Source organism: Hakea prostrata, chromosome 6 (genome assembly GCF_041222555.1).
Source record: "Hakea prostrata isolate BN-2017 chromosome 6, UWA_Hpros_2, whole genome shotgun sequence".
In the NCBI taxonomy this organism is placed as follows: Eukaryota; Viridiplantae; Streptophyta; class Magnoliopsida; order Proteales; family Proteaceae; genus Hakea; species Hakea prostrata.
In genome coordinates, this window is record NC_142605.1 from 13075759 (window position 1) to 13103634 (window position 27876).

Consider the following 27876-nt stretch of genomic DNA (forward strand, 5'->3'; position numbering starts at 1 on the left):
ATCAGTCGACCAATGTTGACAGCAAGTCCAAAACAGGGAATTGAAGGCCCAGATCAAATCCAATCCTAAAGGGGTTTTGCACACAAGTCAAGTGACTTACCTAATAGTTAGAAAGGCCTTCAAACCAAGATAGAGAGCACTCCAAGTCCATCAACTAATCCGATCTTCATCAAGATTCAGTTTCCATAAATAGAACTTCATCATCAACTTTCATGGATTCAAAGCCAGACACCAAGTCCTCCACTAGGATGGCCCAAAGCTGACTTCTTACCTTACTTCGGGTCATCGGACCTACAATTAACAAGGTTTCCGGGTCAAGGTTAGGGCTGGGTTTTACATTCTCCCCCCCTTAAAGAAATTTCGTCCTCGAAATTGAAAGCGTACCTGTGCTTCCAAAGAGGTAGGGAAACTTCTCCTTCATGTCTTCTTCCTTCTCCCAAGAAGCTTCTTCAGGGGTATGGTTCTTCCACCGAATCTTCACCAAAGGGATGGTGCAATTCCGCAGCTGCTTGTCCTTCCTATCCAAGATTTCGGCCGGTTCTTCATCGTAGGTCAAATCAGCACTAAGTCCTTCAAGTGCTTGCTGCAAAATGTGTTCCGGATTCTCTATGTATTTTCGGAGCATCGAAATATGAAACACATTGTGAACACCAGCAAGAGGCGGAGGTAATGCTAATCGATACGCAACAGGTCCAACCTTTTCCAAAATCTCGAAAGGTCCAATGTAACGAGGGCTAAGCTTTCCCTTAACATTGAATCTCATCACACCCTTCATTGGTGAAACTTTCAGGAGAACTTTCTCTCCAACTTGAAATTCCAAATCGGTCCTTCTCTTATCAAGCATAAGATTTCTGTCTTGATCAAGGCGGACTTAATCCTTTCTCTTATCATATCTACCATAGCACTCGTAGCTTCAATCATTTCGGGACCTAAGACTTTTCTCTCACCTGTCTCAGTCCAGTACAAAGGTGTCCTACAAGTACTGCCATACAAAGCCTTGAATGGAGCCATGCCTATTGTTGCTTGATAACTGTTGTTGTAGGCAAACTCAACCAAAGCTAGGTGTTCATCCCAATTACCACCCATATCCACCACACAAGATCCGAGCATGTCTTCCAATGTCCGAATTGTCCGCTCGGATTGTCCATCGAGACTTGTGGATGATGAGCTGTACTCAAGTTCAATTGGGTTCCCAAGGCCTTCGCAAACTATTCCAAAACCTTGAGGTGAACCTAGGATCACGATCCGAAACAATACTCAATGGCACACCATGCAGACGAACCACATTATCCACATAAAGCCTTGCTAGCTTATCCAGAGTATGAGTGATCTTCATAGGAATGAAGTGGGCTGATTTGGTCAACCTATCAACAATCACCCACACAGTGTCCTTGCCTTTACTTGTCCGAGGCAAGCTAGTCACAAAGTCCATGGAGATATCCTCCCACTTCCAACTAGGAATAGGAAGAGGCTGAAGTAATCCAGATGGAGGTTGTCGAACGGCTTTCACGCGTTGGCAAGTCTCACACTTGGCAACAAAATCATCAACATCCGCCTTCAGACCAATCCACCAAAAATGTTCATTCAAGTCCTTGTACATCTTGGTGCTTCCCGGGTGTATAGTAAAGACTGACTGGTGTGCTTCCTTCAATATTTCTTTCTTAACTTCTTCATTTGCAGGCACGCACAGTCTTCCTCTAAACAACAAAGCACCATCCATGGATATACCAAAGTCGGGGTCCGACTCAGGATTCGAAGAAATCTTCTCAACTTTGATCAAAAGCTCTTGATCAGAACTCTGTAATCACATCATGGCTTGGATCCTGCTCAGCACTGGAAATACTGAAAACTCTACCGAGAGGGAGGAGGCGGGAGCACTCTTCACCATCTGGGGGCGGCTCTTTGGGCGGGCCGCTTCGGACGAGCACGAGCAAAATGACCAGCTTGCTTGCGGTAGAAGCAAACGGGATTGCTGGATCCAACGGGGTGGGCTGCAACGAGAGGGCTTCGAACAAAAGGCCTTGCACTTGCACTTGCACTTGCTGGTGGTCGGTTTCCGCCATCTCTTGTCTAAACGGCCGGGCTGCTGAAAACCCGTTTTCGACCTACACTCTTAGCCCGAAAGGTAGGAGTGGGGTAGGGTGTAGGTCTCACAAAACGACGGTCATTACGATCCACCAAACCAGAATTCCTTGACCGCCAAGGCTTTTGCACACGAGCACTTTCCTTCTCTGTTTCTTCCAACTTCTTCGAGTTCCGCACCACTTGAGCATAGCTCACTATAGGCTGGACTGAGAGGTAAGCTTTAATGGCGGGCGCAGTCCTTTGAAGAACTTCTTTGCTTTGGCGAGATCTTCCTTCAAAGAATCTGGAGCAAAGAAATGAAGCTCCTCGAACTTCTGTTGGTACTCCAACACAGACAAAGTTCCTTGAGTCAGAATCATAAACTCAGCTTCCTTCGCATCCTTCACTGCCTCGGGAAAGTAGTTCATACAAAAAGCCTCTTTGAATAACTCCCAAGTTACAACTCCTGCATGCAAACCTTCCAAAACAGACGAGTGGAGATCCACCATGCATCGGCTTCTTGTTGCAACTTCCGCTCACAAACAAAATCTTCGAGCTTCCGAGCATTGCGGATGTCGGAAAGCCTTCTCCAACTCACGAAGCCACTTGTTAGGAAACAAGGGGTCCTTGGTAACTCCGGTGAAAGTGGGTACTTGCATCTTCGAGAAAACTCTCCATCGGGCGAGTATGAGGAGTTCCAGCTAAACCTCCCGCATTCGGGACTGCGGCATGAGGATTCACATTAGCACCAGCCCGGGTCTCATTATGCGAGTCATGAAACCCACCAACATCTGGTTGAACCGAGCTGCTTGCTGTCTTGCATCATATTGCCCATAATATTGGCAATATCTACGAAACTTCCAACATTCGGGGCACCGGGGATCTCATGAGTACCCCGATCAACATTTGGTATCTCACCACCTCCATGAGGTATTTCACCACCTCCATGACCACTGGATTCACCACGCCCACTTCTCAGAGTAACCATTCTGCAAAACCGAGAACATCAAAATACCGAATTTCGAAGATTCAACATAAACCACAAGTCCAAATGATTTGAAAACTTAAATCATGCTCAAATATATCCATATAGTCATCAAACAATATTCCATAAGGCAAAAATCACATTTTCCAAAGATTCAACAGCAAATGAGGTCACTGTGACCATTGGTCGAGTGATTGGTCGAGTGACCCGATCGACCAATGAGTCGACCAATGCAGACAGAATGCGAAAATTCGCATTATAAGCCTCATTTTCACATTCCAACCTCATTCTAACTTCTTCCAAAGGTGAGAGAGCTCTAGGGAAAATCTCCAAGAGTTCCCACAAGTGTTCTTGAGGTGATTTAGTGCTTCAACAACAACACCACAACACACCATCTTCACAAACAAGGTAAACCTCTCAATCTTCCTTCCATTTTCATCTTCTCATGCTTGCATTTCAATAAAACCATGCTTTACTTGTATCCAATGCTAGAAATCATGCTTAGGAATGCTTAGAAACATATTCCCTAGGTTTTAAACACAATGCCATCTATAGACAACAAGTTTTAACACATTGGTGTTCATCTCGCAAAGTTTTCATACCGAAATCGATATCTTTAGAAAAATTCCGTTTTCTCTCAAACCGCTTGAAATTTTTGCACAAGATCAAATGCTACATGCTCAAGCTGACATTGTAGATAGGTCCATACAATTTGATTTAACCAATTTCAACTTTTCAAAAATCCAATTTTGACCTAAATTGCAAAATCCCCAAATTTCCTTCTTGCTGAATTTTTCGCTTTAATCCAAGTTTTCGATCGATTTTCATCAAACAAACTTCATAGACATGAAATTCCAAGTATTGCGCACATGCTAGTATGTTCAAATCAAATTTCCCCCAAATTTGAAATTTTCCAAAAAATTTCGAAAATACCCTTTTGGCTCAAATCTTAAAATAGCACTAACTGGAATTGTCTCTTGTTTCTTTCACAGATACCCACTATGCAGAGGGGAGGGCGAGGACGAGGTAGAGGTCGTGGTCGCATTGTAGGTGCTCTTAGGGGCAGAGGTCAGGTTCCTTTCGAGCCTAGACAGGAATTTAGGAGACCGGACATGTTTGACACACCTCAGGCCGAGTTCCCCTGTACGAGGCCTACTTCGATTCTTGCAACATCGAGATGGGACGTCTACTTCACTTACGCCAGCTCGTAGCCTTTAGGATTCGGCAGAGGTTCGACACATTACAGTGGACTCATCTCTTCACCGAGGATCTACCGGTATACCCGGAACTAGTGAGGTTGTTTTTCAGCAACCTTACTTACACAGAGGAGGCTCGAGGCCAAGGACATCCACTTAGACTTGTCCTCGGGAGCGGGGTCTTCCGGACTCGGATTCGCTTCTCTACCCGGACACCGGCTGAGATCTTGCGGGTTCCTTACTATCCACAGCGGTGTGTGTGGATACCCTGCGGAGCAGATCCGGACAGCCATCCCGATGCCGTACGAGCTTCGCGCGATATGCTCTACGCTATGGGATAGCCGTCGATGCTTCACACCGTGGACTAGCGGACGGATGACGGGTTCCGCACGTATTATCGGTCGCATAGTCGGCCGAAACATCATGCCGAAAGCCGGACATCACCATCGGGTCACGGTGATGGAGGCCTTAGTCATCTACCGCATCTACATGGGCTTCGAGATCGATCTCTCCTACATCATTCAACGAGGTCATGCTTGGACTTAGTTCTGCGGCCTAGCATGCGGAACCTTCGCTATGGGAGGCTTCGACTTTGATCTTTAGGCATTTCGGGGTGAGTTTCGAGGATACACCGGTGGACACTAGATCACGGGGATACCCTATTGGAACTCGGACCATTCGTCAAATGAGACTACGGCGATCGAGAGAGATCTCCTGGTCTAGAGGGTGAGGATGATGATGAATCGGAGGATGAGGATCGGGGATCGGAGGATGGAGGAGAGGATATCGGTCCCGATAGTGATGATCGGGCCGGAGATGATGCAGATATGCGCGAGGCTGAGCACAGTGCATCACGAGTTTCCTTCATCACACTTCGAGGTAGGTGGCCCTTCGCATGCGGTTCCGGAGACTTCGGATCTTGGTGCACGAGATGAGATCGATGACTTCCATGCTAGAGAGAATGGAGGTCGGGACAGGAGCAGATGTACGAGAGGATGGAGTCACGACGGGATAGGATAGAGCATCGGGTGACCCAGCTAGCGGAGGAGTTCGAGCATACGAGAGATCGGAGAAGATCACCTAGATAGACTGTACCTTAGGATTTCCATTTATGCATTTCAGATGTAATCGTTGTAAAAACTTTTGAAATTAATGAAGTTCATTTTGTTTCCCTTTAATTATTGTATATTATGCACCTTTCTTTTCCTTGCATTAGTGACATTTGTTCAAGTATAATTATGGTATGTTATTTGGAAATGTTCTGTTATGCCTCAAAGGTCAAGTTTCTAATTCAGTGTTCTATTATTCACTTCTAAGAGTGGAAGAGTCATTTCAGATCAATGACTCAGGAACATTCAGTTATTGTCTTTTGTAGTTAGGATCTCCTCGAACCTTGGGCTCGATACCAATCATCACGCCCTCCCAGCCGGTACCCTATCTGGCATACCCGAGAGTGTGATCCACAGCCCGAAAATCAGGTATCGAGTGATCAACCTCCCACATAAACAATAACATAATCATGAACAATCATAATAAAAGTGCGGAAGATAAATCATAGATCCAATAAAGGAAGAATGAATCATAAATGAATCAGAATACTAAATATAATCAGAGTATCAAACAGATAAGTAAAGCGAGGTAAAAATCCCACTTTACAACCAGTGGAAAAGTAGCTCTAAAAGAGTAAACTAGACAAAATCTAATCCCAGTAGCAAGTACATTGGGTAACTAAATTGTTCTCCACTTTATAGACAACATCCTTGTAAGTGTAAATCTCATAAATAGCACAAGGACGCTTCCACTCAATGGTCGGACTAAGCATCGTACGGAGCATAACCACTCGTGGGATCTTCAGTGTAATTGTGGTAACCGCAATCACCTTCCTGGAGATATGCCTCTTCGCCTTGCGCTTCTTCATAGGGACCGTCATAGTACTCGGTACTGCAGGATAGTCTAACAACATTGTACAATAAAGGAATGAGTTTCAAAGAAACTCGGTAAAGCGATTAAAAATCCATAATAACATAAATGGCAGAATTCCGAACAAACATAAATGCAATATGATATGAGACAAGCAATGAATGAATGAATCTAACTCTATGTATGCTGGTCTCTGTTAGCGGACATGCTTTAAGTCATAACACCGTACTTCTTTAGGAAAGTCCACTCACATCCTCAACCATTTAAGATATCTTGGATTCTCTCACGGATCATTTCACCGGTCTTGAGCAGCCGATTGGTAAAGGGTCCTTCATCCCTCGGGACAAACCATGGCGGGGGTTAAGTCAACACACTCTCTCACAACCATTTGGTATAAATCTTGGCGCATGTCGGGGGTAAAACCTAGCCAAATGCAAGTCTTCTACTTAGTTACATCAAGTCAGATCCAGATACGTCCATTCCTCGTCCCTGACGATCCTTTCCGGTATCCTTCACACTAGAGTCCTCATAGTCCCTGACTACGGACTCATCAACCCTATTGATCATCCACATATGGTAAACGGGAAGCTCTCACGTCCTCTCACGGGTTGGTTACCGGTCTTAAGCGCCCGTGAGCCCAAGTCTAATCATATGCAACCCTACCAATAAATGGCCCCCACAATGTGATTCCTGTCCTCTCACGGGTTGGTTACCGGTCTTGAGCGCCCATGAATCCCCATTGCTACCACGGGTCGTTCGGTCTCAATACCCCTCCGATTAGGGTCGACATAACAGGACATCCTAGCCAAACACTACTAGACAATCCTAGATATGTCATCCAACAGTTTAGGAAGGTGTCCGGAGGGCATCTCCGGAAACATCCCATAATATTCCCGTAGTAGTCCAAGGACAGAAGTGTCAAAAGGACACCTCTCCTTTCCAAACCATACTTAAGCATACACATGCATCAATTCATATCATCACATATATGGTAACTTCATATATGGAAAGAAATCAATAATTGCAATCACTTGTATATAACTGGTAAGTAAATCATACATGAATCAATTCAACATGAATAAATAATGCTACTGTAATCAAAGTTATGCAACAGTAGTATATCATTGTAAGAATCTAATTAAGGAAACATATCAATGATATTCAAATATAGAAACTAGATTCATGCTATCTATGTAATTAAGGAAATAACCATCCTTACCTTTTATAACTCGCAAAGGAATCCTAAGAAATCAAGTAAGATCTTGGCAAACTTGAGAAGAAGGTCCTAAACAAGTATATACAACATATTAGGAAAGATCCCTAACAGAAAAGATATCAAAACATCCGACAGGACCAAATGCTGGAGTTGCTTTGTACTCATTGGTCGAGTGGATTGGTCGAGTGGTCCATCGACCAATGCAAACGATAGCCTAAAAAAACAGAGTTTTAAGATATGAAATCCGAATTTGGTGGTTCAAAAGGGTACTAATCAAGGGGTAAACTACATCAGTAGTATTCTAACATAGAGGGGACCTCAAAACACCAATCAAATCAAGACATCAAGATCCAAATTAGGAAACAAAAAGTTACCATAATTAGATCAACCATGGATCTTGATGAATTCGAAATAGAAATCAAAGACAAGAACAATAGGAAGATGGATCATTGCTTCAGGTAAAGGTATCATGAAAACATACTTAGATCTTCAAGGAAAAGGCTTAGAAGCATAAATCTAAATACGGAAATAAAACCTACCATATATGTAACTACCATGCTTCATGAAGAACACATAGTATGGTAGAAGAGAACAATTAGAGATTGATAGATCATGGATCATGGAAAGAAAACACAGTAATTAACTACTAACATGATCAATATAGAAGATCCAAAGAGATCGAGAATTCAAATCAGAAGTTTAACAAGATTAGATCATGGTTTGATCATGATTCCTTCAAAAGCTTGCAATGATCATGGTTAAGATCATTGTTCTAGCCTCAAATCCTTAGGATGATCATGAGAACATGCTCAGAGATGTTTGCAATAGAGAATGCAACATCTCTTCTACTGTCTCAACTCAAACAGGAAAGAAAACAAAGATGGAGGAGAAGAAGAGAGAGTAGACATACCTTTTGATGCAAAAGGAAGAGTTTCGACGAAGATCCGTCAAGAAAACACCAAGGATGCAAGGGAGATGACTTGCAAAGGTCTTTGGTTCGTTCCAGAGAGTTTGGAGGCAGCAAATACGAAGTAGACTCGAGATTGGACTTAAATAGAGCAAGAAAAACCTAATTGCCAAAGACAGCACTCATTGGTCGAGTGGATTGGTCGACTGGCCCAGTCGACCAATCAGTCGACCAATGCTGACAGCAAGTCCAAAACAGGGAATTGAAGGCCCAGATCAAATCCAATCCTAAAGGGGTTTTGCACACAAGTCAAGTGACTTACCTAATAGTTAGAAAGGCCTTCAAACCAAGATAGAGAGCACTCCAAGTCCATCAACTAATCCGATCTTCATCAAGATTCAGTTTCCATAAATAGAACTTCATCATCAACTTTCATGGATTCAAAGCCAGACACCAAGTCCTCCACTAGGATGGCCCAAAGCTGACTTCTTACCTTACTTCGGGTCATCGGACCTACAATTAACAAGGTTTCCGGGTCAAGGTTAGGGCTGGGTTTTACATTCAGCCCCCCTTAAAGAAATTTCGTCCTCGAAATTGAAAGCGTACCTGTGCTTCCAAAGAGGTAGGGAAGCTATGATGAAGCTACTTGTGATTTATGGTTTATCTTCCACACTGGGATTAGATTTTGTCTAGTTTATTATCTTTTAGAGCTACTTTTCCGCTGGTTGTAAAGTGGGATTTTTGCCTCACTTTACTTATCTGTTTGATACTCTGATTATATCTATCATTCTGAATTATTTATGATTCATTCTTTCCTTATTGGATTTATGGTTTATCTTCCGCACTTTTATAATGATTGTTCATAATTATGTTATTGTGAATGTGGGAGGCTGATCACTCGATACTTGATCTTCGGGCTGTGGATCACACTCTCGGGTATGCCAGATAGGGTACCGGCTGGGAGGACGTGACAGTCACATCCTCCCAGCCGGTACCCTATCCGGCATACCCGAGAGTGTGATCCACAGCCCGAAGATCAGGTATCGAGTAATCAACCTCCCACATAAACAATAACATAATCATGAACAATAATAATAAAAGTGCGGAAGATAAACCATAGATCCAAATAAGGAAAGAATGAATCATATATAAATCGAGTACTAGATATAATCAGAGTGTCTAAAACAGATAAGTAAAGTGAGGCAAAATCCCACTCTACAACCAGCGGAAAAGTAGTTCTAAAAGAGAATAAGCAAGAAAGAATCTAATCCCAGTAGCAGGTACAATGGGTTACTAAATTGTTCTCAACTTTATAGACAACATCCCTATAAGTATAGATCTCATAAACAGCACAAGGACGCTTCCACTCAATGGTCGGACTAAGCATCGTACGGAGCATAACCACTCGCGGGATCTTCGATGTAATTGTTGTAACCGCAATCACCTTCTCGGAGATATGCCTCTTCTCCTTGCGCTTCTTCATAGGGGCCGTCATAATATTCAGTACCTGTAGAATAGTCTAACAAACATTGTACAATAAAGGAATGAGTTTCAAAGGAACTCAGTAAGGAAGTTAAATCCATAATAACATAAATGGCAGGATTTCAGAACAAACATAAATGCAATATGGTATGAGACAAACAATGAATGAATGAATCTAACTCTACATATGCTGGTCTCTATTGGCAGACATGCTTTAAGTCATAGCACCGTACTTCTTTAGGAAGGTCTCAATCACTCATCATCAGTTGGTAATGGGTCCGGCATCCCCCGGGACATTCCATGGCTGGGGGTATAGGTCACCACTCTCTCACATCACCATTGGTCTAAGTACCGGCGCTTGTCAGGGTAAAGCCTAGCCAAATGCAAGTCTTCTACTTAGTTACATCAAGTCAGATCCAGATATGTCCATTCCTCGTCCCTGACGATCCTTTCCGGTATCCTTCACACTAGAGTCCTCATAGTCCCTGACTACGGACTCATCAACCCTATTGGTCATCCACATATGGTAAACGGGAAGCTCTCACGTCCTCTCACGGGTTGGTTACCGGTCTTAAGCGCCCGTGAGCCCAAGTCTATCCATATGCAACCCTACCAATAAATGGCCCCCACAATGTGATTCCTGTCCTCTCACGGGTTGGTTACCGGTCTTGAGCGCCCATGAATCCCCATTGCTACCACGGGTCGTTCGGTCTCAATACCCCTCCGATTAGGGTCGACATAACAGGACATCCTAGCCAAACACTACTAGACAATCCTAGATATGTCATCCAACAGTTTAGGAAGGTGTCCAGAGGGCATCTCCGGAAACATCCCATAATATTTCCGTAGTAGTCCAAGGACAGAAGTGTCAAAAGGACACCTCTCCTTTCCAAACCATACTTAAGCATACACATGCATCAATTCATATCATCACATATATGGTAACTTCATATATGGAAAGAAATCAATAATTACAACCACTTTGTATATAATTGGTAAGTAAATCATACATGAGTCAATTCAATATGAATAAGTAATGCTACTGATATCAAGATAGTACCACAGTAGTATAACATTATAAGAATCTAATTAAAGAAATAACTTAACAAGATTCAAATATAGAAACTAAGATATGCAATTTATGTTGTTAAAGAAGTAACCATCCTTACCTTTTATAACTCGCAAAGGAATCCTAAGAAATCAAGTAAGATCTTGGCAAACTTGAGAAGAAGGTCCTAAACAAGTGTATACAACATATTAAGAAAGATCCCTAACAGAAAAGATACAAAAACATCCAACACAGACCAATTCTGGAGTTGCTGTACTCATTGGTCGAGTGGATTGGTCGACTGGTCCGGTCGACCAATCAGTCGACCAATGCAGACAGTAGCCTAAAAATCAGAGTTTTGAGATATAAAATTCGAATTTGGTGGTTCAAAAGGGTACTAATCAAGGGGTAAACTACATCAGTAGTATCCTAACATATAGGGGACCTCAAAACACTAATCGAATCAAGCCATCAAGATCCAAATTAGGAAACAAAAAGTTACCATAATTAGATCAATCATGGATCTTGAAGAATTCAAGATAGAAATCAAAGACAAGAACAATAGGAGAATGAATCATTGATTCGGGTTAAGGTATCATGAAAAGCATACTTAGATCTTCAAGAAAATAGGCTTAAAAGCATAAATCTAAATAAGGAAACAAAACCTACCATATATGTAACTATCATGATTCATGAAGAAAACATGGTATGGTAGAAGAGAAACAACTAGAGATTGATAGATCATGGATCATGAAAAGAAAACACAGCAATTGACTACTAACATGATCAATATAGAAGATCCAAGGAGATCAGAATTCAAATCAAAAGTTAAACAAAGACTAGATCATGGTTTGATCATGATTCCTTCAAAAGCTTGCAATGATCATGGTTAAGATCATTGTTTTAGCCATTAATCCTTAGGATGATCATGAGAGACAAGTCCAGAGATGTTTGCAACAGAGAATGCAGCATCTCCTCTACTGTCTCAACTCAAAAAGGAAAGAAAAACAGAGATGGAGGAGAAGAAGAGAGTGTAGACATACCTTTGATGCAAAAGGAAGAGTTTTAACGAAGATCCGTCAAGAAAATCACCAAGGATGCAAGGGAGATGACTTGCAGAGGTCTTTGGTTCGTTCCAAAGAGTTTGGAGGCAGCAAATACGAAGTAGACTCGAGATTGGACTTAAATAGAGCAAGCAAGACCTAATTGCCAAAGACAGCACCCATTGGTCGAGTGGATTGGTCGGCGGGTCCAGTCGACCAATCGATCGACCAATGCGACGACAATTCCAAAACGAGGAATTGAAGACCCAGATCAAATCCAATCCTAAAGGGGTTTTGCACACATATCAAGTGACTTACCTAATAGGTAGAAATGCCTTCAAACCATGATATAGAGCACTCCAAGTCCATCAACTAATCCGATCTTCATCAAGATTCAGTTTCTATAAATAGAACTTCATCATCAACTCTCATGGATTCAAAGCCAGACACCAAGTCCTCCACTGGGATGGCCCAAAGCTGACTTCTTACTTCGGGTCACTGGACCTACAAATAACAAGGTTTCCGGGTCAAGGTTAGGGCTGAGTTTTACAGGGAGAGGAAACTGAAGCCTCTTGATCTACGGTCAAGGCTCTGGGTGATCGTTGCTGGGCTGTCGCAACGGCCCTAGCGGCCTTCACTCGCAGGTTCTCGGGGTTCATTCTTGGAGGCACTGCACAGAAGAGAAAGAGTAAGAATTAAAGACATATCACTTCAGTAAAATTAAAGGATGATGGTTAGAAGCTCACAATGAGCCAAGCCCCAGTACTGAAGAATGGAGTTATACTTCACCTCAAGTCTATGTATCTATTGATACCATGGAATGGATTTGATCTTCCTGACGGCCGCCTCGGCTTCTTTGGATAAGGGAAGGCCTCGGTTATTCTCGGAAGAAGAAGTACACCGCCTCCAGGCGGTTGGGAAGTTAAGATCCGATGGAGGCGCTCGACAGAAAAAGTATCATTCGCGCCATCTTTTGTGGTTAGAAGGGCAAGTTCCTTTGGCAAGGATGCTCCCCCTCCAATCAAGTTCAGCCTTATTGCGTTTGGACAGAAAAACCCATCCGGGAGGATGGGAGATAGAAAGAACATGAAAATGTACAAAGAGAGAAAGAGATGGCGTAATGCCAAGTTCAAAACACAAACCCAAGAAGCTGACGATGAGACGCCAGCTATTGGGAAGGAGAATTCCGGGACAAATGTCCCAATGATTCAGAACTGCGGAGAACAAAGGATTAAAAAAGGGAAAGCGAACCCCGCTTTCCAGTGCATCTCGGCAGTCTTGGAAGATCTAGACTCGAGGAGGACAGAATGAGTTTCGGTTTTTCTCTCTAAACCTTTTTGAGAAACTTCAGCAAACTCGCTCCAGAGGACAGTTAGGGTTTTGTTGTCACTATCCGACTGTTTGGAAGGAGGAGAAGCAAAAGCCTCACTACCACTACTATTACCAACACTGGGTACCAGAGAAGCCCTATTATCCGCCATTACTTATTTCAGTAAACTACAAAAAGAAAATGACCAGTAAACTTACTGATTTAGTGAGGCAAAAGCTTGAGAGCAGGAAGGCGCGAAGCAGACAACAAAGGTTCAAATTCCGGACAGGAAGAATGAAACCTACGAAGACAACGTACCGCTTTTAAAACACCCGCACGAGTGTTCGGGAATCTGAACGATCGAGATTGATTCAAAATCGACGATCAAGATTAGAAGACGTTTTGAAAGTTTGAACTCACGAATCCAAAACAGGCGTTCGGAAACCGTCGCTTGGATTACGTGAGCCACGACAGATCGACTGCAAGGAGACACGTGGCCTTACCCTCACAACGCTCGAGGAAAAGTTACCACCGCATTAAATGTGATATGACATTTAATGGAACACGCAGAGACTATCGCCTGACGAAGAACCCAGTTAAAAACCAAGCCCTCGAGATCGACCGAACGCAGTGCAGGGGGCTCATGATATGGAGAAATTATGATCAGACCGGGTTCATACCTGGTTCGACCCTCGACCCCGGTCGAGACGGAGGGAACCAACTCGCTCCAGTGCGAACCGGATCCAGAAGATGGCTTGCTGAGGAAGAAAACTTATTCAGCTACAAGCACGCCCTAATCCAACTTATGGATTAGGTTAATTACCCTAATGATGGCAGACTCGAATTGACGGCTGCGGATAATAATTATCGAAGGGATAATCATCACATAACCTAAAGGTTATCTCAGGAGTCCTCTACTAGTCCAAACTAGTAGAAGTCTATTGCTCAACAGATCTAACTGTTAAGATCCAACGACTACCCGAAGAAGGCTCAAGTGCATCCAACGAAGGAGATTAGAAGGTACACTCTATATAAACCTCACTGCCATACGAGGTGAGGGAGATCTGAAAAACACACAATCTGAGACTCAAACTCAGATTCAGATACATGCTGATAGACGTAAACTATCAGTGGCTTACGATCTAGATCACCTTTCCTAGTTCTTTATTCCTTAGCTTTGTGCTTCTAGCAAAGCCGTTTGTGATTAAGTTCATCTACTGACTTAGCCTTCGGAGGTGGACTCACGACCCCCGCGGTCGGGCCACATCTGACGCTTTCGTTTTGCAGGTCATCACGAGGAGATCTAAGGGCTGAGCAGATTTTGGACGCATCAGGAGTCATATTTTGATTTTATGTTTTCACTACTACTCGCTACACTTCTATTATAATTTATTTATGAACGGGGAAGCACTTTAGGTGTTTTATTTAGATTTTAGTGCTTGTTTAATTTCTAGAGTTAATTCTAGTGATTTTACATTTGAGATAGCTCAGTTTAAGAGTGATTTCTCTTTGTTTTAGTGTTAGTACTAAAAAAAATTGTTGTTCAGTGAATCTTAAAGTTTTCAATCTAGTAAGGTCTTTTATATAATTTATGCATAAATTTCCCTTCAACTAATGGATGGAATTGGTCAGTCCTCTTTTTTTTGGCATTATAAGAAAATGACTATAATGGATGAAGAAATGACATGAGACATAGAACAGTAACAAAGAACAAGTCTTCTTAATTTGCTGTAGGGATGTTGTAGCATTATGGTAGCATGATTTTCCCAGATTGGACACGTGGCATTATCTAATGAAATCACTAAAAAGGGCTAACTGATTAGATATTCCTCTTGTCACTATGTGAAGGATCTTAGCCATTGATCTCATAAAAGAAGGTTCTAATCCTACAATCCATTTTTACACTATCTCTTTGGGAAAATTTGGGGGAACTAAAGAGGCGGAGGAGCCACTAAAAGAAAAAGAGAGAACCAAACATGGAGAAAAGAAAGCTCGTGCAAGAGGATGAGCTATTGCAAATAGGGAGCTGGAGCATTGTGGAAGCATTATCCTAGTTCTCTATTTGGTTTTATATTTCCTACTTTTTATATTCTTGCTAAACTCTTTTAATGGCTGCATTTATTTATCTGTATTTAAACTTTAATATGAGCTAATTTCTTACTTTGTTGGGACAATAAAAGTACCCGAACCTATGATTTGAGTTGTGTTTATTCCGTTTTTTACGGTAAGAAATCTCGCCTAAGTTCGCCGGTTCGCCTCGGCGAGATTTCGCCGATCTCCATGCCTCAAACATGTCTTTCTCATAACCAAACTAAAAAATAACAAAGCCTCTACCAACGGAGTACAAACTCACCTGAGCATCTAATTTCCAATTCCTCACTTCCTCACAACTACCATGGTGGCTTTGTTAAAACCAAATCATCTGATCAAGGAGAATTTGAACAAGTTACATTGATGCTCATATTCAGCCTATGGAATAACACAAGTACAGTTCCTTGCTTGGATCCACTTGGGCAAACCTTCCAAAAAAAAAACAGGAAAAAGAAATGCCATAAGATTAGCTCATGAACTTTCTTCCTTGTTTAATGAACTTCTCATATGGTTTATAAAAAAATTATTGTATTAAGAGATGAGCGACAGAATCTTAGTGGCCCATTGTATAACATTCTCTCTCTCTCTCTCTCAAAAACACATAAGAACAGAGTGTATGCCAGTTTTATACAACTTGACACATAATGTGTAGGTTTTTTTTTTTAATTGAAAGGCCCATTAATGATTACAAATATAATTACGTAAATGATTAGGTTTAGTACTGTCTCATTAAGGTACTATAGTGCTTATAAAGGAATCATTAATGAAGAAGAAGCAATATCAGAAGAAAAATAGTGAAGAGAAGAGAAGGGGGGAAATTCACTAAAGCCACTGCACCCAAAACCCAATCTGGGTCAACAAGTTTACAAAGAAACCAAGAAAATTACAAGTTTCTAAGAACTTAATGGGTTCTTTGTTCAATGCTTATGAAGAGAATTCCAACACAAACCATATTGATCTAATCTCTCCTTTTGTTGCTTAAGAGTTCAGCAATTCAAACAACCACTGCTATTTCACTATCTTGTCTTGAAATATTTCACGGAGGAATCATTGTATTCCTCCCTCTTCCATGTCTTGTGAAGAACAATCTCACAGTTGAAAATGATCTCTTCATGGTAATGGGAGTCATAAGACAATGCTAAGCCTTGCTTTTATTGCTAGACTTTCTGGGTTCACCGTGTGGTTTTAATGATCCAACATCCATCTGAACCTGGTTATCCTCCAGTTCAGAGGCATCATCTTGATTAATTTCAAGAATATCAGCAATTGAGATCTGACTACGGCGGTGATCAGTCGAAACCGATCGTCTAATAGGTTGAATGCTTTCTTCTCTGATCGTCTAATACGTTGAATTACTATCATATGTTATTATGTTATTACGGATTGAACTGCCTTGCTGAGTTCTTTTGAACTCACTCCTTTTTGCAACATCTATTGTTAGACTTACTTGCAGGTAATACTACTACTATTGATTATGATGGTCAATACTATAAAGACCAAGTTGATGACTCTTACAGTACCCAAAGTATTGGCAACGGTATCTACGACGGTGAAGACTACCGATCTGAGATGAAGCTTATCAAGAGTAGTTCGACTCTTGCACTTGAGTGTCAGCGATGAGACATCGTCTCATTCTCTTTTTCTATCTTTATTAGATTCGTTGAGACCTTAGTTGTTTGTTCCCCTTTCATGTTGGGAAGCGGTTGTAATCTCCTTTTGCTTTTGATCTACCTTCCGCTTGTCTGTGGAGTGATTTTCCGCCTCACTCTACACTTGATTGGTATCATTTCTGATATCTTATGTGATCGTTCTAAGATCATTTCTTAACTTTTATTAATAAATTACTTGAATACAATGATTTGTTCTTGCTTTTGATTATGTTATTGTGCTAAGTGGATATGATCGTTCCTAAACTTGATCTTTGGGGCTCTGGATCACTCCTCCGGGTATTCCAGATAGGGTACCAGCTGAGTGTATGTGACAACTAGACCTACCTAGAGAAGGGCTGGTGTTATATCTTAAAACATGTCAACCATATACAGACTTGCATAGTTAGATTCTAGCAACTTTCATATATTTGCATAACATTCATTACATATATGCTTACTTTGATATGTTGTTGATATGTATGTGAGATGTGTTTTCCTTACTGAGTTCGTCAGAACTCATTCATTTTCTTTGTATGTTACATTATATTATACAGATGGGTTTACCGAATCAGGAGAGGTTCCTTATGACTGGAGCAACTCCTGTGAAGAGAATGTGGTACTAGGGGTGTAAACGGACCGGATTCGGATCGGATAGTGTTAATACCATATTTGCATCCTACTATATTCGGACGGATTCGAAAAATATCCTATCGGTTTTCGGACAAATTTTGTTGCATTCGGATGATAATCGGATAGTTATTTTCTTAAGTATATTATTCTAAGTGGGCATAAATACAGATTGAATACAAGTTTTTGACTAGCTGTATACATCTTTACTATTTTATTTGTGAGGATTAGGTTTGAAATTTAAGTATTTAGCATCTTTGGTAGCTATTTTGGTAAAAAATGTAGAAAAATACACATATCACAGGTAAATTTTTTATAAAAATAAGAAAAAAAATCTAAATAAGTAACTTAATCAGATAATTTTATCTAACGGATAATAAAATCGGTAAAAAAGGGGGTATACCATATCCGCATCCTATTTGTAATCGGACAGATTCGAATATCTCTAAACGGATGCGGATGCGGATGCGAATTCGGAAGTGGATTTCAGTTATCCATTTACACCCCTAAGTGGACGTCAGTGGGAGACGAAGATGTATGTCATTAAGCCTCCTGCGGACGCATGGAATGCGCTTATAGAACTCATTGACGGTAGAAGGAGACAAATCGCTCGGCATTTTGAGAAGTCTTTGGAGCAAAGTTGGAGAAGTCCTATATTGCTATATCTGAAGCGAAGGCTATAGCCCAAGAACAAATTACTAGAATATAATTGTTTTAGCTTAATAATTGCTTCCGCTGAACTCGATGAATTTTGGAACTTAATTACTTTAATTATTTCTTTAATTCAATTTCTTTGAAGTATTTGGACTCCTGTAATCTTTTTCAATTAATTATTTGAACTTGTTCTTACTTATGATTATTATTACTTGCATTTATTATTGTTGTTGATAAAACCGTGGATCCTGTGATGGATTGCATCCACAGGTTGTCGGGCGGGACCGATACCGGCAGGTAGGGTGTGACACTATTAATGACTTCAAGTCTTGGTATGTACTATGCCTACGAAACTAGAATCTGAAATTTACTACTGCTTCAAGACTTATAGTTACATTGAGTTCTCCTACTTGAGGGAGGACCTTGAAGCATGTTCTGTTATTTGTCAACAAGTATGCTCTTTTATGGATCAAGACTCCACTATTGAGGGTCCTGTTTCACTTTGAATTCTGCTCAAGTGTTATTACTCTGACTAAATCTACTTTAGTTATTTGAAGCTTATTCCTTCCTTGCTAGTTTTGTTCACCTAGCTACTAGGCTATTTAAGGTCCTTGTTTGGTTTACTCATCTATCCCTCCACATCTATTTATTATTGTTGTCATGGTTGACCCTAAGGCATGCTAGACATGATATTCTCCTCCATAATTTTTTGCTTTGATATTCGTTTTGTGGTTTGCTTACTTTCCTGATTGAAGTTTAACAACAATAATGTTACCTGCTTTACTTGATTTTAGCTTCCTTTTCACGCAATTCTTATAAATTTTCTTCCTTTATTCTGTATTCTCTCATGCCCCATGATATTCTAGCTTACATGTTATTGGATTTCCTTATTTATAATTTTGTTTTCCTATTATTACTCCTCCATATGGCCTCTTTTTCCATTATTTGTGTTCCACCTGTTATCTGTCTTTCAAGCATTAATTCTCTTTCTTTCCTTATTTAGTATATTTCTCATGAATTTGTCAACTCTTAAGTCATGCTAATTGCCTCTATTTATTTAGCTTCCTTTTTATTTTGGCTATTCTTTATTTAAAAAAAAAAAATTACAGAGTTGCTATTAGACTTTTTTTGCAAGGTGGATCCCTCTTTATGGTCTGAATTTACAAAATTGCCATTGAGCTTATTTTGCATGGCCTCTTTAGGGTCAGAATTTATACAATTGCCATTAGGCTTATTTTGAATTGCATGATGGATCCCTTCTTGTTGTCAATTTTTTCAGAAATTTCATTGGCATTTCATGTAAACCATTTTATTTGGGGGACTCCAGTTACATCAACTTGTAAATCTAATATTTTGACTATTGGAACTTTTGCAGCCATTATTTCTATTGTGAAACTTGCATTGGTAATTATTGGAATCTGATCGCATGTTGTTTTTTGTTATTATTTTATCTAGTCCACATGTAGTGCTACAATGAGAGGCAAAAATGACACTTATTCTATATATACTCAAGATTTATTGAAGAATAATAATTGTGAAGATCTTTGTCCTCCTAAGATGGTATTTATAGCAACACCTACCTACTTGGTCCAACTTAACATATACTATCTTCTTACCTACCTACATGGTCCGCAGTAACTCATATTGTCTTTGATCTACCTACTTGGTCCATCATAACTCATACTACCTTTTACCTTCCTACACACTTCGTTCACAGTAACCCATACTACTTTTTTATTTACCTATTTGGTCTACAACCCATATTGCCTCTTATCTACCCTTTTTAGTTTGTAGTAATCCATATTACATTTTATCTACCTACTTGCTAGGCAGTAACCCATAATGCCTTTATGCTTATATATAATTATTCGCTACCTTTATGCTCAATTGCGCATGTATAATTACCCCCTACCTTAATTGTGCCTACCACATACTTCTCAACCACATGTTTAATTAGGTGGGGGACCCAGCTCTAGTTTACTTGTTAATACTCAAAGGTGGGTCCCTCTCCTAAATGTGTGGTGGAAGGATGTTAAGAGAGTACTGATTCTCCACCTACAAGGGTAAAGGATTCCAACTTATGTTAGTCAACCTCCATTCATTGTTGTTTGATTGTCGAGTAGGAGGGGTTTCCATTGAATGCAAAGCAGCTTACATGATTGGGCTTTCATTTCAAGTTGTTTGGTTGACCCTGCATTGGCCAAGCATTATGCTAATCCTTTCGTAAATCCTTTAGTCTTCTTCATTGTCTCTTTGGCTATTGAATTATCATTGATCATCCTCTTCTTTGATTAAAGATTTTGCCAATTCCCATGGTTACCTGCCCGGTATATGTAGATATATGTTTGACAACTTCCTCCGAGCATGGTAACTTGTCGTATTACACACTACGGTGTTCATGATTTATTTGGACATTACGGTGCTCGTAACGTATTTGCACACTACGGTGCTCTTGACGTATTTGCTTACTACGTTGCTCGTTATAGATGTATTTGCACACTATGTTGTCGTAAGCCTAAATTTAGGTCTTATACCTTTTTTATTTCCAGAAGCCTAAAGTATCTTAGGTCTTACACCTTTTTTGGAAGCCCTTAGGTCTTACACCTTTTCTGGAAGCCCTTAGGTCTTACATCTTTTCTGCAAGCCTAATATATCTTAGGTCTTACACCTTTTTCTGGAAGCCCTTAGGTCTTACACCTTGTGTTTGGTTATTCCCTGAACATGACGTTTAGTTGAAGTAAATAGATCTATGTGTTCGGTTATTCCCCAAACACAATGTGAATTTGAAGTAAATAGATCTTTGTGTTCAGTTCTTTCCCGTACACGATGTGAATTGAAGTAAATAAATCTTTGTGTTTGGTTCTTCCCCGAACACGATGTGAATTGAAGTAAACAAATATCTTTGTTTGGTAATCTCTCCTTTATGCATTATCTCATATGTCGAAGTATTCTTGTTCGGTATACTGAAGTAATGTGTATCGGTCATTCGTGGCATCCTTCCATACGATTGCTAGTATGTTGCCCGGTAGGTGGCTGTTCTGCCATACGTTGTGCTTGTTCATCACAAGTGAATTTGAATGGGATGGAATTTGTGGTCGGCAGTGCACAATTCTTTGTTGATACCAAACATGTGAAGTAATTTTCAGTGTTCGTTATTTATTATGTTTTTCATTCAAGCCATGTTGTTCAGTACGGTTTGCTCGGTCATGAGTCCAAGTAAGTGTTCGTCAACCATTGGCCGGTCATAACCCACTACCCCCCGGGCATGATAACTTGGGGTATGATGAAAAATATTTGATGTTTTCATCCCTAGGGAATTTTAGGTCTTTTTCTTGCCTAAGAGACATAGGTCTTTCTGCCTAAGAGACTTAGGTCTTTCACCTTTTTTGGAAGCCCTTAGGTCTTACACATTTTCTGGAAGCCCTTAGGTCTTATACCTTTTCTAGAAGCCCTTAGGTCTTACACCTTTTCTGGAAGCCCTTAGGTCTTATACCTCTTCTACAAGCCCTTAGGTCTTACACCTTTTCTGGAAGCCCTTAGGTCTTATAACTTTTCTCGAAGCCCTTATGTCTTACACCTTTTCTGGAAACCCTTAGGTCTTACACCTTTTTTATTTTCGGAAGCCTAAAGTATCTTAGGTCTTACACCATTTCTGGAAGCCCTTAGGTCTTACACCTTTTCTGGAAGACCATAGGTCTTACACCTCTTTTATTTTTGGAAGCCTAAATTATCTTAGGTCTTACACCTTTTCTAGAAGCCCTTAGGTCTTACACCTTTTTTATTTTCGGAAGCCTAGAGTATCTTAGGTTTTACACCTTTTCTGGAAGCCCTTAGGTCTTACACTTTTTCTAGAAGCCCTTAGGTCTTACACCATTTTTGGAAGCCCTTAAGTCTTACACCTTTTCTGGAAGCCCTTAGGTCTTACACCTTTTTATGCCTAAGGAACTTAGGTCTTTTTCTTCCCAATGTTGTTCGATTATAGTTATTGATTTGGTCGTGCAGCGTCCTTCCAATATTGGTCAAGTAGAATGATTGTGGTTGACTCATAGGTTTCTAGTATAGTAGTCTTTTAGATTTGTACATCTAGACCTCTTTCGTCGAGCATGGATACTTCTATATTTTGCTTACAAGGAGATCAAGATGTGAGATGTTTATCTCTCTTTACTCTCCCGATGATAGGTCAAATCTTTTCTGAGTTGTTATGCTTCATCCAGCAGAGAACTTTTGCTTGTATGTAGAACTCCTTTCTCTTGATCATGTATGGTCGATTATATCTCAAGCTCCCATACTTGTAATTTTGATGATATTTTGCTATCCACGAGCTCAAAGGCTTTGAAAATATTGTATATAAGACTTTTTTTGTTGAAGCTGAATATATTATTAATGCTGAATTCCAGTGCTAGCTGACTTAAAGAGTAATATTGCTTGATATTCCACATCCAATTCTAGGTTGTACATGGCGAATAATCCCGATCGTGCATCAATGAGTATGATGAAAGTAGCATAGTCAAAAATGATTCTTGAACAAGATTATAAATGTGATGATGGGTTCAGAAAATATATCTGAATAGTCTCATGACAAATATGATTAAATAAATGTGTAGCATTGGAATATTAATCTCAATCAGCCCATGTCTGTCTTCTAATTCCCATTCATATACAGTCGATGGAATTGAAGAGGAAATTGAACATATATATGATATGCATGGTAAATATAGATACCAAAAAAGGCCATGAATGACAGGTAGAATAAAATTCTAAATCTGTTAAATTGAGAAAGTGGACAGAATCAAATTTAGTTTACCGTAATTGCCACTAAAAAGAGCCCTGAGGAACCAGTAGTGTATGAATCAAGATATAGGAGCCTTGTGGAAGAAAATATCTCCTACAGATGACATTCTGCATCTTAGTGAACTTCAAGTCTTTTCGTTCATCTCTTTCACCTGCAAATTGATTTTTTGAATCGTAACTTTGTGTGTATAAGAGAAACAATGGAGGATTTCGATCTGAAAAATCGTCTGTTGTGTGCTCAAGATAAGCAATCCAATACGACGTGAGCATTTATTTTTTTCTCTACTGTCATTATAATTGTGGACGTTGATCTTGGAAAACCTGAATGTGAATCAACTTGAATCACGATCCCACTAATAATCTGAACTCCATTAAATTGCATTGTTGTTGCTTCTCCACTTTTGAATCGGTAGACGTGTCAAGCACAACACTAATATTTTCTCCACTTCTAATCTCTTATGTTCACCATTGTAGTAGTCGACTTGAGCGAACGCTCTACCCTACTACTGTTGTCCTCCGCATCATTTTTGCTGTAGAAACTCATGGATTCCTGAGGATCATAGAAATCTTCTCCCTCACGGTTTTTCTTTTTAAATTGAACGTGACGGACTTTGGCCAATCCTCGGTTCTAATCAAACAGTCATCAAAACCGCCATTGACGAAATCGTCGTCATGGTAACGGTTTCAACCTTCCTAGTAATAAACTTCGAAGAATGCACTGGAGAGCTTCTTCTCTACTCCACAAAATCATCTCCTTTCCCCTACGTCTGAATGCTTAGTAGCCTTTGCCTGGCAAGAGAACTTGGACTTTTCACTCCGTCGTCGCTCGAGTCAAAGGATCTTGAGTTTCTTGTTTTCTGTATATTTCTATTGATTTCAGGCCGTTCGTTATTTCCTGTGGCGACAAGGCCTCACCAATTAAATTTAGATTCCGGCGGACTCTCTTTCTTTTCACACAGTTGATTGAAAACGGAAAGCGAGAAGGCCTTATCACGACCATATAATCACCGACCGTTAAGGACACTCTGGTGGCCGATCCGGTCCATCTTTCTTTTAGAGTGCAGAAGGCCTTTGAGTTGCAGAGCTACAAGGATCTGCTTCAATGTTTCCAAATCTTTCTCTGGTTCATCGATTCCCCTCAATTTCAACTTCTTCTTTAGCTCCGAAAAGAAATCCTTATGAAGCTGCATTTTTTTTTTTTGGCTCAGTTCTCGGCTTCGCTGCCGAGATTTTGGTTGAGCCGTGACCTATGAGGGGCAACACATGGGACATATTGCAGATGAGATGGCATCCGAGCATGGTGACTTGAGAACAATTTCCTTAAATTTTTCATCATCCGGATTCCATTTGGTGATGGTGGATTCTGCTTGCTTCAAGCTCTTGACAAAACAAAAATAACACATGGGAAGTAATTTCCTGTATGGTAAACCCAACAAAATAACAGTGGACGAAAGATTCTTCCACCCGGTTGCTTAAAGGTGGTTGTAAATTGTAATATGCTTTGGCAAAAGACAAAAATCATGAATCTCAATCAATTCTCTTCTCTTTATGTAACCACCTTTACAAAAAGCACAATAAATAATTTATTGTAAACCTGCCCTTTCATATGTTCCCTTTATGTAACCGTACATAAAAAAATGAATAATTTGATAATGACATTTGATGATGTAAATTGGGTTAATTTAACCTTGACGATAATGTAACTTTACAAAACCGATGCAATTACTCAACCTTGTGGTTGGTTCTCATAAATCTGAGAGAATTCCCACCAAACTTCAATTAATTCGTGTTGTAATTAGTTCCACATCGACTGATGTGGGAATATGTGGAGAGGAGGAGGCTATACAAGAAAGCCTCCTCCTTCTTTAAGCATCCCAAATATCTTTCCTCTAGGATATTTCTTTATTTATAGTAGAGTTTTCTCTTTTGCCCATATATTCTTCTGTTTTTCTTTTCTCTTATTTGCTGATTGTTCTATTCGGTGGGTTCTTCATAACCCCACAATGGTATCAGAGCGAGGTTTTTCCGAAGTATGCTCTGTGGTTGCAGCATACTCTAATCTTCCACATCATAAAAGGAAAATTCCTTAGGGGTCTATTTGTTTGGTTTAGGGCGTGAGTATCTACTTATAGTATGCTCTGTGATTGCCACTTAGGTGGATCCTTCACATCAGAAAAATAGTAAGATATTGTCTTTCATCCTACGGAGGTGCTGCAGAAGTTGCAATTTCAAGTGGTTTCTTTTCGGGTATCCTAGAAAGGTGTATTGGGTGATTAAGTGCATGTCTAGGGAAATTTTGTCTAAGGAGTCTGGTATTTAAGCGGACCACTTGTGTCCCTCCAGTCTTTCCTGTAAATTTTCCTGGTACATTTTTGTTCAACCATATACCAGTTGAGGATAACTTGAGAAGACAAGTTTCACGTGAAATAGTGGGAGTTATTCTGCAGCCAACAACAGTTCATGATGGAAGCAATGGCCATAAAGAACGACATCGGCAAGTTTGATGGCACGAAATTTTCATTATGGAAAATGAAGATGAATGCATTATTGATAAAAGATAATTGCCTGGAGCCATCAGTGTTCGGCCAGTAGAGTTTACAGATAACGAAAAGTGGAACAAAATAGATGCGATGGCCCTTTCCAATTTGCATCTAGCATTATCTGATAATATTTTAGCGGGCATAGAAGAGAAGAAAACTGCTAAGGAGGTTTGGGATCACCTCATCAAATTGTATGAAGCCAAAATCACTTCACCTCATCAAATTGTAGATAAGGCGAGACATCTCAATGGTGCATTCCTGAAGGAGATATTCTTTACACCAAATCGGCAATGGCGGCCAAGGATAGGCTGGAGGATACTGATGCTTGTATCTTGGATTTGGGAGCAACATGGCACATGACCTCTCGCAGAGATTGGTTTCAAACCTATGAACCTATCTCTATAGGGTGCAGGTAAATGGAAAATAATCATGCCTTGGAGATTGCTTGGAGTTGGCACCATCCAGTTGAAGATGTACGATGGTATGGTACGCACTATTCAAAATGTGCGGCATGTGAAGGGCTTAAAAAATAATCTATTGTCTTTGGGACAATTAGATGAAATTGGGTGCAAGACACGCATCCAAAATGGAATGATGAGGATTGTCAAAGGAGCGCTAGTTGTAATGAAGGCTGAAAGAAGCGTTACAAACTTGTACAAACTAATGGCAGAAACGAGTCTGGAGGCAGAAGCATCAGTTGCATCAACCGGTACTGAGGAAGAGATGACAGAAGTGAGGCATAAAAAATTGGCCCACATGTTAGAGCAACGGTTGAAGGTTCTCGCAGAACAGAAATTACTCCTGGGTCTCACAAAGGTTTCATTACCCTTTTGTGAACACTGTGTTACAAGTAAGCAGCATATATTGAAGTTGAATGCATCTGATTCCAGGAGTAAAAGTATTTTGGAATTAGTTCACTATGATGTATGGCAAGCATCGGTTACATCTATGGGAGGAGCAAGGTACTATGTATCTTTCATTGATGATTATTCCACAAGATGTTGGGTGTTTCCTATCAAGAAGAAGTCAGATGTGTTTTCAGTTTTCAAAACATTCAAAGCACAAGTTGAACGAGAAACTGAGAAGAATATCAAGTGCCTCAGGACAGACAATGGCGGTGAATATACAAGGGATGACTTCTTTGAGTTTTGTAATCAATAAGGCATCTCAAGACAACTCACGGTGGCTTACACTCCTCAACAGAATGGAGTAGCGGAGCGGTTGAATAGAACTATACTCGAAAGAACGAGAGCCATGTTAAGAACTGCGAGTATGGCTAAGTCCTTTTGGGCAGAAGCCGTAAACACTGCCTGCTACGTGATTAATCGATCACCAACAAGATCGATTGATCTGAAGACACCGATGGAGATGTGGGCTGGCAATCCAGTTGATTATTCACGCCTGCACACATTTGGGAGTCCTGTGTACGTGATGTATCATCCCCAAGAAATTTCGAAATTGGATCCAAAATTCAGAAAATGCGATTCTTGAGATATCTTTGATGGAGTCAAGGGGTATCGATTGTGAGATCCCACTTGCCCACAAGGTCATCATCAGCAGAGATGTCATTTTTGTAGAAGATAAGCTGCGAAGGAAGATGTGAGTAGCATTTCAATAGAAATTCCGGAGAGTACAACAGTTTAGGAGGAAGAGAAGTCCAATCCAGAAAATTCATCTGGAGGAGAATCAGAAAATGAGGAACAAGTACCAGTTGAGTCTACAACTGTAGAAGTTCGACGGTCACCTCGTGAAAGACATACACCAACCTGGCAGTCTGATTATATTATGGAGAGCAACGTTGCATACTGTCTTCTAACAGAAGATGGGGAGCCATCAACATTCAGAGAAGCGATTGATAGCTCAGAAGCTTCACTTTGGATGGCAGCTATGCAGGAAGAACTAGAAGCTCTTCATAAGAATAAGACGTGGGAGCTTGTACCTTTACCGCACGGAAGGAAGCCCATTGGTAACAAATGGGTTTACAAGATCAAACGAAACAGTGATGATCAAGTAGAGCGGTATCGTGCAAGAATGGTGATCAAAGGATATGCTCAGAAAGAAGGTGTCGATTTCACAGAAGTCTTTTCTCCAGTGGTTCGACTTACTACTGTCCGGATAGTTCTGTCACTTTGTGCTACGTTTGATCTACATCTTGAGCAGTTAGATGTAAAAACTACATTTCTTCATGCAAATCTTGAAGAAGAAATCTATATGCTCCAACCAGAATGTTTTGAAGAACCAGAAAAGGGGAACTTGGTTTTTGCAGGTTGAACAAATCTCTATACGGCTTAAAACAGGCGCCAAGATGTGTATAAGGGATTTGATTCCTTCATATTGAGCCTTGGATACAACAG

The 27876-nt window shown here is 40.4% G+C and overlaps 1 pseudogene; it reads right to left on the reverse strand.

Moving 5' to 3' along the window:
• LOC149012272 (putative pectate lyase P59 pseudogene) overlaps positions 1 to 24172 on the reverse strand; it is a 42047-nt pseudogene extending 17875 nt beyond the window's left edge.
• Positions 24173 to 27876: the final 3704 nt, after the last annotated feature.